The following is a 14710-nucleotide window of genomic DNA, read 5'->3' on the forward strand; positions in this document are numbered from 1 at the left end:
ATACGGCCAACCCTTCTGTCCCCTACCCATCTCCACACACTCATTAGACGCTGATCACGTGACTCGCGCACTACATTTCCCATAGTACTGTGCGAGTCACGTGATGCGTCATTTTTATTACCCAGTCCTTATTAGGGTTTGGAACCTCGTTTTTTTAGCTTAACCTACCCCAAAAGATTAGGATATATAAACTATTAAAGATACATACTTCTGTTTAATGTTTTAATTATAATCTTAAATTAGATTTTTTAATATGGACAATGTATGATTTTGATTGGCTACCAATTAATGATGTCATTTTGGCTCAATTTTTTAAAGTACTAGTGTACCTATATATACTTTTTAATTGCCAGGTTATATGTTATTCCATTTTGATAAAGCCCCAGTGGTGAAACGCGTTAATGGTTATTTATATTGTGCTATTTATAAAATAAATGATTTTTGGTTATATATTTGTACCACTATCATTTTTACACACTATTACTATTTTTATTTTTTATTTTTTCCTGGCATTTTATACTACTTATCCTGAGGTGGGGATTATACCACCAACGCTATCTCTAAAGTGCAGTGTGACCTGCACTTTACTTGTGAGTATATTTTATTTCATTTTATTCACTACTTTATAATATCATCAGAGAGCACTATCTGCTGTTTTTATCTCCTTCTTCTCCTGAGAATTGGACAAACCCCCTGGAGGACAAGCACCAATACATCCTGTAAGCGGGGATTATTCCGCTGTATGCTTACAAACCCTGAGCTGGCTATAGCTCATCCAAATGTGAGTGTGACATATATATTTACACAACTGTTACATTTATTGTATACACTCCACACGATTGGTCCTCTCTTCTTGTGTTTTCCATATCATGAGACGGTGTGAACTACTACAACAAGAGAAGATACCCCCACCGCGGAATTAGTGACTATATCTATTTTTTCTTCTGATATTTACTGGAACTTACCCATTTTTTTTACTATTTTTACTTTTATTTTATTATTTCTTTTGGTGCAACCTTTCTTTCTCTTTAAGGTATTCATATTACCTGCACGTATGGGATGGGTGCTCAGTAGAGATGTCGCGAACATAACATTTTCCGTTCGCGAATGTCGAACGCGAATTTCCGCAAATGTTCGCGAACGGGCGAACCGGCATAGACTTCAATAGGCAGGCGAATTTTAAAACCCACAGGGACTCTTTCTGGCCACAATAGTGATGGAGGGGACTGTGGCATTCCAGAGGGGGATCCATGGCAAAACTCCCATGGAAAATTACATAGTTGATGCAGAGTCTGGTTTTCATCCATAAAGGGCATAAATCACCTAACATTCCTAAATTGTTTGGAATAACGTGCTTTAAAACATCAGGTATGATGTTGTATCGATCAGATAGTGTAAGGGTTACGCCTGCTTCACAGTGACAGGCCAAACTCCCCGTTTAACGCACCACAAACAACCGCAAACAGTCCATTTGCACAACTGCCAACTCCCCATTTGCACAAGGTTGGATACCAAGTTAGCCATGTCCCGTTCCTTATCCTCACTGATGTCATTGAAGGTCTCTTCCTCCACCCAGCCACGTAAAACACCAAGGGTCCCCGAAAGGTGACAACAAGCCCCCTGGGACGCCTGCTATGTTTGGTCTTCCACCTCCTCAAAGCCACCTTCCTCCTCTGACTCCTCTTCTTCAGACTCCTCTCTCTGCGTTGCCTCTCTCTGCGTTATTATAAGGTGTGTTAAGTAGTACTATTCCTATCAGTTTAATCTCTGTTACGTCCCCTATCAGGGGACGTGTATATGGCATCGATTTTAGGAACCGGGAGATGGAAAAAGATGCTTGGTCGGTCCTCCTACTTCAAATTTGGGGCACTGCGCGTGCAATCTAATGTGCCACCAGATAGGAGTGGTGTGTTAAGTAATATTCTTATCAGTTTAATCCCTGTTACGCCCCCCTCATCAGGCCTTTTTTAGTCGAATGTATCGCCCACTGTCAGTCCCTTTGGGATCCATCCCTCATTCATCTTAATAAAGGTGAGGTAATCTAGACTTTTTTGACCTAGGCGACTTCTCTTCTCAGTGACAATACCTCCTGCTGCACTGAAGGTCCTTTCTGACAGGACACTTGAAGCGGGGCAGGCCAGAAGTTCTATCGCAAATTGGGATAGCTCAGGCCACAGGTCAAGCCTGCACACCCAGTAGTCAAGGGGTTCATCGCTCCTCAGAGTGTCGATATCTGCAGTTAAGGCGAGGTAGTCTGCTACCTGTCGGTCGAGTTGTTCTTTGATGGTGGACCCCGAAAGGCTGTGGCGATGCGTAGGACTTAAAAAGCTCTGCATGTCCTCCATCAACAACACGTCTGTAAAGCGTCCTGTCCTTGCCGGCGTGGTCGTGGGAGGAGGAGGATTACTTTCACCTCTTCCCCTGTTAGATTCCCGTTGTGCTGTGACATCACCCTTATACGCTGTGTAAAGCATCATTTTTTATTTATTTTGGAACTGCTGCATCCTTTCCGACTTGCGGTAATTCGGTAACATTTCAGGCACTTTCTGTTTATACCTGGGGGTCTAGTAGCGTGGACACCCAGTACAGGTCGTTCTCCTTCAGCCTTTTTATACGAGGGTCCCTCAACAGGCACGACAGCATGAAAGACCCCATTTGCACAAGGTTGGATGCCGAGCTACTCATGTCCCGTTCCTCGTCCCCAGTGATCTCACTGAAGCTTTGTTCTTCCCCCCAGCCACGTACAACACCACGGGTACCAGATATGTGACAACGAGCACCCTGGGATGCCTGTTGTGGTTGGTCTTCCTCCTCCTCCTCAAAGCCACATTCCTCCTCTGACTCCTCTTCCTCACAATCCTCTTCCAGCGTTGCTGCAGGTCCAGCAAGCAATGCTGATAAGGCTGTTTCTGGTGGTGATGGTGACCACAACTCTTTCTCTTCACGCTCATCTACAGCCTGATCCATCACTCTTCGCAGGGCATGCTCCAGGAAGAAAACAAATGGTATGATGTCGCTGATGGTGCCTTCGGTGCGACTGACTAGGTTTGTCGCCTCCTCAAAAGGACGCATGAGCCTACAGGCATTGCGCATGAGCGTCCAGTAACGTGGCAAAAAAATTCCCAGCTCCGCAGAGGCTATCCTAGCACCCCAGTCATACAAATAGTCGTTAACGGCTTTTTCTTGTTGGAGCAGGTGGTCGAACATTAGGAGTGTTGAATTCCAACATGTCGGGCTGTCGCAAATCAAGCGCCTCACTGGCATGTTGTTTCGCTGCTGGATATCTGAAAAGTGCGCCATGGCCGTGTAGGAACACCTGACATGGCCACACACCTTCCTGGCCTGCTTCAGGACGTCCTGTAAGCCTGGGTACTTATGCACAAATCGTTGTACGATCAGATTGCACACATGTGCCATGCAAATGCCACCAACAAATTTGTTCCGTTGTCACAAACCACTTTGCCGATCTCCAGTTGGTGCGGAGTCAGCCACTGATCCACCTGTGCGTTCAGGGCGGACAGGAGTGCTGGTCCGGTGTGACTCTCTGCTTTCAGGCAAGTCAACCCCAAGACGGCGTGACACTGCCGTATCCGGGATGTGGAATAGTACCTGGGGAGCTGGGGGGTGCCGTTGATGTGGAGCAAGACGCAGCAGCAGAAGAGGACTCAGCCGAGGAGGTTATGGAAGAGGATGGAGTAGGAGGAGTAGAGGAGGTGGCAGCAGGCCTGCCTGCAAGTCGTGGCGGTGTCACCAACTCCTCTGCAGAGCCACGCATTCCATGCTTGGCAGCAGTGTAGGTGATATACCTGCCCTGACCATGCTTTGCAGACCAGGTATCAGTGGTCAGATGGACCCTTGCCCCAACACGTTGTGCCAGACATGCCATTACTTCCTTTTGCACAATCGAGTACAGGTTGGGGATTGCCTTTTGTGCAATGAAATTTCAGCCGAGTACCTTCCACTGCGGTGTCCCAATAGCTAAAAATTTTTGGAATGCCTCAGACTCCACCAGCTTGTATGGTAAAAGCTGGTGGGCTAAGAGTTCAGACAAGCCAGCTGTCAGATGCCGGGCAAGGGGGTGACTTTGTGACATTGGCTTCTTACGCTCAAACATGTCCTTGACAGACACCTGACTGTGGGCAGATGAGCAGGAACTGCTCAAGGCCAAAGACGGAGTGGCGGATGGTTGAGAGGGGGCAAGGAGGACAGCAGTGGTTGACGTGGCTGAAGATGCTGGACCAGGAGGAGGATGGCGGCTTTGAGTTTGTGTGCTGCTTGTACTCATGTGTTGATCCCATAGGTGTTTGTGATGTGCGATCATGTGCCTTCGCAAAGCAGTTGTACCTAGGTGGGTGTTGGACTTCCCACGACTCAGTTTCTTTTGGCACAGGTTGCAAATGGCATCGCTGTTGTCAGAGGCAGACACACAAAAAAAATGCCACACTGCTGAGCTCTGCAATGACGGCATTCTGGTGGTGGCAACAGCATGCGTTGATTGGCGTGCTGTCTGGCTGACCCTGGGTGCCGATGCATGATGTCTGACTGTGCCACTAGCTCCTTGCGACGACCTCCCCCTGCTTCCAACTCGTCTCCTCCTCCTCTCTGTCTCCCCATCTAAACTTTCCCCCTGTTCTTCTTCTTTTCTAGCGGGCACCCACGTGACATCCACGGACGCATCGTCATCATCAACCGCTTCACTTGTATCTGACAACTCAGCAAAGGAAGCAGCAGCGGGTACAACATCATCATCATCACACCGTACGTCCATGTGTGTAATGCTGCCTGACTGAGACATATCCCTGTTATCTACATCCTCTGGCAATAATGGTTGTGCATCACTCATTTCTTCCAACTGATGTGTAAATAACTCCTCTGACAGATCAAGTGAAGCGGCTGTGGTGCTAGTGTTGGTGGTGGCAGGCGGGCGAGTGGTAACTTGAGAGGTGCCCGAAGCTAAGCTGGAGGAGGATGGTGCGTCAAGGTTCCGAGCGGAAGCTGTAGAAGATTGGGTGTCCTGTGTTAGCCAGTCAACTATGTCCTCAGAACTTTTCGAGTTCAGAGTACGTGGCCTCTGAACACTTGGCATTATTCTCGGGCCAAAGGGAATCACAGCACCACGTCCAAGACCGCCCCTGCGGGGTGGCCTGCCTCTGCCTGTCATTTTTTTTTCGATTAGTGGTACTATGCGTGCAAGCTACTGTGACAACAGATATGAGTGGCACTGTGCACTGGCAGAAGTTGGCAGAGTAGACACACGCTTGCAGACAACTAACTGCTATTCAATCTATTACAGTCAAAACATTTTTTTTTTTTTTTAATGTACACTACTGTTACACCAGATATGAGTTGCACTGGTGTGATACTGCGCCCTGGCAGGCCCTGAAATGCACACGTGTTAAGGAAACTGACTGCTATTATTTCACAGTCAAATTTCTAGGTTTTTTTTTTAAATGTACACTACTGTTACACCAGATATGAGTTGCACTGGTGTGACACTGTGCCCTGGCAGGCCCTGAAACACACATGCGTGAAGGAAACTGACTGCTATTATTTCACAGTCAAATTTCTAGGTTTTTTTTAAATGTACACTACTGTTACACCAGATATGAGTTGCACTGGTGTGACACTGTGCCCTGGCAGGCCCTGAAACGCACACGTGTGAAGGAAACTGACTGCTATTATTTCACAGTCAAATTGCTATTATTTTTTTTTTTTAATGTACACTACTGTTATACCAGATATGAGTTGCACTGGTGTGACACTGTGCCCTGGCAGGCCCTGAAACGCACACGCGTGAAGGAAACTGACTGCTATTATTTCACAGTCAAAAAAGTGTTTTTTTTTTTTTAAATGTACACTACTGTTACACCAGATATGAGTTGCACTGGCGTGACACTGTGCCCTGGCAGGCCCTGAAACGCACACGTGTGAAGGAAACTGACTGCTATTATATTACAGTCAAAAAAGTTTGTTTTTTTTTTAAATGCAAGCTATTGTGACACCAGATACGAGTGGTGGCACTGGGCAAGTGGGCACAGTATACGCAGGCAGGCAACTGCAATTAGATGACACTATAAAAAAAAAAGCAGACTGATGTTCTAGCCCTAAAAAGAGCTTTTTGGAGTGCTGTCCTTACAGCAGAGATCAGATGAGTCCTTCAGGACTGTAGTGGACACTGAATACACTAGCCTAGCTATCGATTTCCCTATTAAATCAGCAGCAGCTACACTGTCCCTCCTCTCACTAAGAATGCAGCTTCCGGGGGGGGGGGGCAGGGCCTGCCCAGCATGGCGGACGGACGTGCATGAAGTGAGTTCCCTGCATACAGCCTGCAAAGTGAGACCCACAGAGGGAATAATACCTTTGGAGGTTGCTCACTGAACACTTACCTGTTCCTGAACACCAGGGAGCTTACCCAATCAAGTTTGTAGCAGTCTATGACTACGCACTGTCCTGCGGCCTATCTGCTCTGAGGGTTCTGTGGCAGGGAGAAGCGGCCAATCTCCCGGCCTGGAGCTCTCATCGTGTCTGCACCTCATATCTACAGCCCCGTTCCCCCCCCCTCTGGACCGGTGGGGGTTATCCCGGTCCCCACCAGGGAAAGGCTAAAGTAACCCACAAGGCTAAATGGCCACTACTCACCCTGACAAAACGAGCCATCGTGTCACAGCTAAGATGGCCGCCACTCCGACAGAGCAATCAAGCCCACACTGGGAAGCTAAGTTCCATGCAGCCTTTGATGCTCTCTGTGCAGCCTTCTGGAATCGGATTGAATCACGGCAGAGGGCTTTGCTACTCACCTCACCTAGGATGGAAGAGATCTCCAGAGGTGCACCAGCATTGTGCTCTTCTTCGAAACAGAGAGCCAGGGGGGATGGCACGCCAACCAGCCGCCCACGACTGAACAGGACCGATCCCAGAACCTCACAGGTTGCTTATACTGAAGCTGGAGGGCTGGGGGGCGACCAGGCATCTTCTTTCACAGTGGACTGGGCTCGGGGAGCAAGGGTGCTGATGCGCCGACCTGCTGACCCTCGTGGTCTGAGCGATCCTCTGGTGCACCCGGCAGGCGGTGGAAGCACTACTAAACGGCACATGGATGCGAGTTGAGACGACCACTTTCTGAAGCATGTCAGAGGAATTGGCTAAAACATCTCTGCTGCTGAGAATCTAAAATGCCCTTGTTATGAGGTGTAGTCAGTTGTCTAGCATTTAACAGCACTCACTGAGAGGTTATTTAGTCTACTTATTTCTAGTTTTGATATTCTGATTCACACATGTTGATCTATAACTGGTGGTGTTAATCCCCTTACCCCTCTTCAGTTCAAGCATGTGTATTCAAACTTACGAACACTCGCCCACCATGGCGAACGCGAACATGCTATGTTATTTGCTTTGCGACAGGCTTTCAGTGGGACCCTGTGTCTTGGCACTGATAGTAAGGAGGTGGTGGTACCCAGAACAATCTCATTTCACACATAGATAATTAGAGCAGCGATTACAATATAATGGGAGACACTTGGATCATCACAAAAGGATTTGGTTCCCATCTTCCTCTGCTAACAGCTTTAATTTTGGCTGATCGATGCTGGCTTTATTCTTGTCTGTGTAAATGTTCTGTACATATCCAAAAATACATTTTCTTTTGTATTTTATGTTTTTCTTTTTATTCGAGACAAGTACTACCTTGATGCAATTTGGTTTTGTCAGGTCTCAAAGCCAAATAGGGAGGGCTTTTTTTTTTTCATTCTTTTGAACATTCTTTCTAGTAATATATCACAGCAACAAATATGAAGTGTATAGTTTGTCCAACAATAAGTTGTTTTATAATATTTTTAATTTCCAGACCTCTGATAATGTGACAGAATGATCCAATGGACCCCTGCAATGGCCACTCCTCTGCACCATTCACCCACCAAAGATTGATTGTATGGCCTGTAGACAGGCTTGGGGGTTTCCCACAGGCCCAGGTACTATGAATTGTTATTTAGACCTCTCTACCTTATCTAACATCTAACTCCTGAAACTTTTTTTGTGTGCTGGTGATTGTTAACCTTGTGTAACATGATTAGTGTTATGGCTATTGTTTGTTTGCTTGTTTGTACTGTTCCTTCTGGTTTGAAAATAATATTTTTAATATGATTAAGTCAGTGTGTTGTTGTGATTAAGCTGGTATACCAATGTTATTAAGATGGTTAATGTGATTAGTTATGTGTATTAATGTAATTATGCCTGTTAATTTGTTTAAACGAACACGATATCCTTAGCAATATGAATGTGTATTGATAGCCATTTAGGTTACCAGTCCCCACATGTACAGAGAAAAAAAGGTTGTTTACTAACCCCTTTTCTTTTGAAAGCACTGGTTGTAACGGATCACCTGGCACCCCAACTGGGTACCTCCGTTATTGGATGCTCCTAGCGCTTCCTGAGGGCTCCAAGCACTGAAGCCGACACCATAACCACCGTAGACTCCTTCCGAGAGCAAGACAGGAACAAGCTCTTAAAAGAGCTTAGAAGTGATTATCCAAGGGAGCATGCAGAGCATAGCTATCCCTTGTAGTGATATAGCAATTCCCCCAATAAGAGACAGGACTCTAGATTGAGGGTGAAGAAGAACTCTGGTTTAATGACACACATTCTGCTTTTATGCAATTCTCCCATGCAAGGGACACGCCCACAGACAATTATACATTACCCAATCCCACAATGGTTACATCCCACACATCTCCTCCCCTTAGCCTGAGAGGTAACACAATTATCTGTAAAGTTTAAAACATACTTTTTACCCAACTTTCATAACTCTTAAACTATACATTCAATCTTCATAACATATTCGCACTCAGCACACTTTACTTACAAACATATCCAAAATTCAACCAATTCCATCCAGGGGTTAAAGAGTTAGTTGGAAGTCCTTTATGACGGTCAATTTCACACTGAAAAAATGACGAATCTTCGAATGGGACTTAGTCTCTGTGGTTGAAAACTCGGTGCAGGAGAAGGTAAGGGTCAGCGGTGTTCGTTGAAATGTGTAGCCGATTTCAGTTCCATGGATTTGGCTACACATACCGCTGACCTCGTTCGAATGAACAAAGATGGCCGCCGCCACGTGTTCGTTTGTCGAATGGCGGCCACTTCGACTACTTCGGCACTTCGGCTGTATCCGAAGTGCCAATTTAAAGTTGCAACACTGCTCCAAAGTAATTAAAGGGCCAGAAACGACATTATAAAAATCCATTATGCCCAAATACAGTTCTTAAAGGGTCAGTAACAGTATAATATCAGTCCATAAGCCCCAACTCAGTTCCTTAAAGGGCAATACATCCCAGGGCCATAGTCGCAGGGCAGGAAGCTGGCAAACAGGCCCCTCCAAAAACCAGTGGCGAGGTTACTTTCGCCACACTGGTCTCCACACTGCAGTCCTGCCTCCTTGACTGAGTTCATCAGGATTTCTTTGGAAGCACCTCTAGTGGTTGTCTGAGTAACAGCCACTAGAGGCATTTAACCCCTCCAATTAAAACATTGCCGTTCGTGCAGAATTGAGATGATGTGTACTGGGTGCCTATAGTGTCCATTTAAGTCAACCACTCCCGTCCAGTGGTATATAAGTCCCTATTCTTCCCATAGTAGAAGAGATTTATTTTCTACTTCTTTGTGATAGTTCTACTGTGATGTCAAGTACGATTTGTTAGGCAATTCTCTGGGTGTTTGCAGCTCTCGTGGGTGCTCTTGGATTAGAGAAGAGATGACGGCATAACAGGTTGGGTCTGAACCCCAAACCTGGAACGGACCCCTCTGTATTCCAGTAAATTTTCACTACTGGTTAAGAGCCCTCACTTTTTTAACAGAATGTCATAAATAAAACTCCACTACTAGCTTGTTGATGACTCATCCTAGTAGTTTACATCAGGTGCTGATATGGAGGAAAAATATAATGGGTGAAGGAAAACAATTTAACAGATATAATTCCTGTGTCTTGTGAAGCTTGTAAATGTTGTCCTTATGATCCTTATGGAAAATATGAGCAAAATGTATGTGTAGAAGTACACATTGTGTATGAAAAACAGGATAATAGGTAGGATTGGATTGGTACCCAGGAACAGAATAGGCTTTCCTAAATTAGTTTAAAGGGACTTTTTGGAAAAAAAGTTTAGGCTTCTACGAGACTTGTACTTTGACAAAGATAATTGCATGAATGGCCTTTAATGAGTCTTTTGTCAAACAGAAATCGTGTGGATATGGATTAGAAAAATGATTGAGAAGGGGTGTTTATGTGAATTAAATAGGTATATATAAAGAGTGGTGGAAATATTAATAATTGATAATATTAAAGGGACACTCCACTGATCAAAGAAAAATCACTGTTTAGTAGATATAGCCACAATGAAAACATGCATTCATTTAATTGTGCTTTTTTTTCCATCGGGGGGTATATCTAAACACAGCTTGTAACATGCAGAACTCTTGTATGAATCCTTTGTAAGTTCTTCCCTTCTACCGCAGCCCAGGATTTTTGTGGTTGTCCAATTACAGAGTTCCCAATATAGCTCAGTGAGAAATATTTGCAAGGCAGGTGCTACAAGCAATTGCTGCCTCTTAAATTTAGTTCCATTAAGCTAACAATCAGGAAGTAACTGGACCAGTTGTCCTATTGACAGCCAGGGGGTGTAACAAGGTAAGTTTATGAAAGTGTCGATTCTTATTGAAATCTGAACTTTTTGTAAACTGAAAAAAAAAGGAAACACGTTTCACCTATAAAGCTTTACGGGTCTTGATTGTCCTTTTTCTATTTCTGGACATTGGAAAGCATCACTTCTACATCTTATCACTGCTTCCTGCTTTTGTATAGCGTATCTGAAGACCTGAAGACAATTTTTTATCTTGATATAGTGTTCCTTTATCAAAAGGAACACTATAGCTTTAGAAATACAAAACTGTCATCATAACCGATAGTGTGCCCCTATCCCTATTACATTAGTCCCCCCTCCACCAACACATAACCACCCTTTTAACACTCTTAATTCTAGAACCGACGTCCCTTGGCGCTGGCTCTATCTCCTCCTCCTGTGATATCATGCTGATGAAGGAGCTAATACTCATGCGTGGCAATCAGTGTTTTCCTATGGGGATTTGAAGATGCTTGACATCCACATGCAAAGCATTAAACTCCATGGAAATCCTGGAAGCAGCCCTATTGGTCTTTTGGAAGGATGTCTTAACCTTGCAATGCATTACAGTGCCTCTAAAACTGCAATATTTTACATTGCAGGGTTAAGGGAACAGGGACACTGCACCCAGAACACTTCAATGAGATGAGGTGTTCTGGGTTTCTATAGGGTTCCTTTAATGAAGTAATTAAAAAAAAATGCAAAGAACATTTTGGGATTCCAAGGACCAGTAACATGCCATCACAATCTGGTTACTAATGGCTTTATACAAGCATGGAATGTCCTGCTAATTGAACATTTGCACCTCTATATAGTACTGATGTCAGTTAGTTAATGGGACATTCTATTTGACATAATACCATTAAAGATTAGAATACTCAGACAGCTATTAATATGATGAATTATACAGCCATTGATTGTTATGGGATTAAAAGTAGCTGCTTTAAGCTATGCTTGTGGCTTTGAATACACTGTGTAGACAAGGAAACAACAATCACAATTTTGTTGGCTTATAATCAGTTAGATCTGAGCACACATGAGCCACGGTGCAGTAATACGCGTCCGCTTGCCAGCAACAGTAAGGATAAAAAGATGACTTTAGAATCTGATGCAGTAATAACAAAAGGAAACAGCACTTTAGAAAGACTACAGAGGAGTTGAATGATTCGTTGTGGGAGCTGATTGTTATAACCAATATTTTACTTCAATTAAAAGAAGACTGCCGAAATCCCGTAATGGTTCATCGTGTCAGCAAAACAGCCAAAACAAAGTGAAATGTTATTTTCTAGCATGTTGAATCGGATGGCAGGGCAAATGAAAAACATTAGATTGGCAAGGATGTTACAGCTCATTGGCAGAATTAATATAATTAATAATTAACAGTCATCCAGTGAATTTTGTGTTAGGCTTTTTATTGTATGTTTGTGAACAAAGTCTAAGTTTAACACAGAAATATATATAAAAGACCAAAATGTATACAATGATATTATGATACCGGTAAATATTCCAGTAACCATTATCTTCACATTAGTCCTTTTTTATTTTATTTTTATTTCTCTAATTTCCAGTGTTGCTTTCATTTCTCTATTCTCCTACCTCTAGTTAAACTCTATTAATCTCTCCTTCTTCACATTTGCTCCTTGTCTTCTCTTCTACTCTTTCCACCATGTCTACATGTTCTTTGTGTGCATTCAAAAAGTTTCCCTTTACTAATGCCATGGACTGAATGCCAGTATGAAGGATGTTGTTGTTTTATAATGCATGAGACATCAGACGTAGAGGAATAATTTGACTTGTTTGATCGGCGGTAAGATGGTTTCAGCCATATTCATACCGTACTGTTAATACTATGTGTTGTAGTTGTGATGGTGTAACTTTTACAAGACATTTCAACAGCACAAGTTTAAAGGAGCACTATAAGGTTAAGTACACAAACACATATTCCTGACCCTATAGGGTTAAAACCCCCATCTAGCCACCCTGACCCCCTCATGCCTCCCTAAAAATAGTAAAATCATACTGGTATTCAAGCCTGAAGCTGCTTGCTTTGTCACTGTTTCCTTTAGACCTGCCCACTGCCTGTTGACATCAGCATAAGTGGTAGCCTGATCCAATCACAATGCTTCCCCATAGGATTGGCTGAGACTGACAAAGAGGCAGATTAGGGGCAGAGCCAGCATGATTAAAACACAGCCCTGGCCAATCAGCATCTCCTCATAGAGATGAATTGAATCAATGAATCTCTATGAGGAAAGTTCAGTGTCTGCATGCAGAGGGAGGAGATACTGAATGTTTGGATGCATTTTAGGCAGCAATGACCCAGGAAGGATCTCTAACAGACATCTTTGGAGTGGCCATTGAAGTTTTCACTAGGCTGTAATGTAAACACTGCATTTTCTCTGAAAAGACAGTGTTTACAGCAAAAAGCCTGAAGGTAATGATTCTACTCACCAGAACAAATTCAATAAACTGTAGTTGTTCTGGTGACTATAGTATCCCTTTAAGTGATGCTTCTCCATAACAGCTAATCGTATTATATTTTTACAGCACGCTGCAGGAAAGACTTCAACTCCCAGACCAGTACAAACACTGTATAGTATATAAAGACTGTGTAGTTCATTGTTGGTTTCGGTCCTTCATCCTTTTGCACCACAATCCATTATTTGGTAAAAAAAAATGTTTTGTTCAGCCACTTTTATGGAAATTGCACCTTTGACAATTACTTGTAGCATGTGTTCATTTTTATGTTATGCTCCTTTTTCTTTTAAGTTTGTATTATAGATTTAGCAAATTATATACCAATCCTGTTCAATCAAATTATAGAACAATCCTGTTTAGTCAAATTATATAAAAAATCCTGTTCAGTCAAATTATATAACAATCCTGCTCAGTTAAAGGACCACTCTAGGCACCCAGACCACTTCAGCTTAATGAGCTGGTCTGGGTGCCAGGTCCTTCTAGGGTTAACCCATTTTTTCATAAACATAGCAGTTTCAGAGAAACTGCTATGTTTATGAATGGGTTAAGCCTTCCCCTTATGTCCTCTAGTGGCTGTCTCACTGACAGCCGCTAGAGGCGCTTGCGTGCTTCTCACTGTGATTTTCACAGTGAGAGCACGCCAGCGTCCATAGGAAAGCATTGTGAATGCTTTCCTATGTGACCGGCTGAATGCGCGCGCAGCTCTTGCCGCGCGTGCGCATTCAGCCGACGGGGAGGAGAAGAGGAGGAGAGCAGGAGGAGATCTCTCCGCCCAGCGCTGGAAAAAGGTAAGTTTTTACCCCTTTCCCCTTTCCAGAGCCGGGCGGGAGGGGGTCCCTGAGGGTGGGGGCACCCTCAGGGCACTCTAGTGCCAGGAAAACGAGTATGCTTTCCTGGCACTAGAGTGGTCCTTTAAGGCACGGCCAGGGCACACATTGCAAATGAGAAGACATAGATACATTGTTCTATTTCTCCTATTCTCTGTATACTTTCCCTGTGCTGACTTCAAGGTGAAAAGGACAATAGAGTATAATAATGATTGACAGGGGAGCTAAAATGGAGGCATTCAGTTTAGGATAGGGAGGAATGCATTTCTACTTTAACCCCTTAAGGACCAAACTTCGGGAATAAAAGGGAATCATGACATGTCACACATGTCATGTGTCCTTAAGGGGTTAAATGTATTTTTCACACGTCTGTGCTGTATTGTTAAAAGTTAAGTATGAAACATGATAGATTTATGTGCTCCTTTTCCTGTCCAGCAGGGCATTCTGGGAGAATCGTGGAAACATAATTTCTGTACCCAAAACAGACACTTACCAAGGTATAATATGTAGGTTAAAGGGAATCTCCAGTGCCAGGAAAACGATCCGTTTTCCTGGCACTGGAGGGTCCCTCTCCCTCCCACCCACCAATCCCCAGGTACTGAAGGGGTGAAAACCTGCACCCCTCCAATCACAAGAGAGGTGAAATAAAATTAAAATAAAAGAACAATCAATTCTATAAAAATGCTCGCAACTCAAAATCCACATTGATGTGGATTTTGAGTTGCGAGTATTTTT

General features: G+C 43.8%; 1 long non-coding RNA gene across 1 annotated transcript in view; it reads left to right on the forward strand.

The window, feature by feature from the left end:
• LOC134585818 (uncharacterized) overlaps positions 1-14472 on the forward strand; it is a 50265-nt gene extending 35793 nt beyond the window's left edge. Inside the window, exons 2-3 of the long non-coding RNA XR_010086547.1 lie at positions 7847-7970; positions 14411-14472. This is a non-coding gene — a long non-coding RNA (uncharacterized LOC134585818). The remainder of the gene's footprint in view (positions 1-7846; positions 7971-14410) is intronic.
• The last annotated feature ends 238 nt before the right edge of the window (positions 14473-14710 follow it).

Source organism: Pelobates fuscus, chromosome 2 (genome assembly GCF_036172605.1).
Source record: "Pelobates fuscus isolate aPelFus1 chromosome 2, aPelFus1.pri, whole genome shotgun sequence".
Classification (NCBI taxonomy): Eukaryota; Metazoa; Chordata; class Amphibia; order Anura; family Pelobatidae; genus Pelobates; species Pelobates fuscus.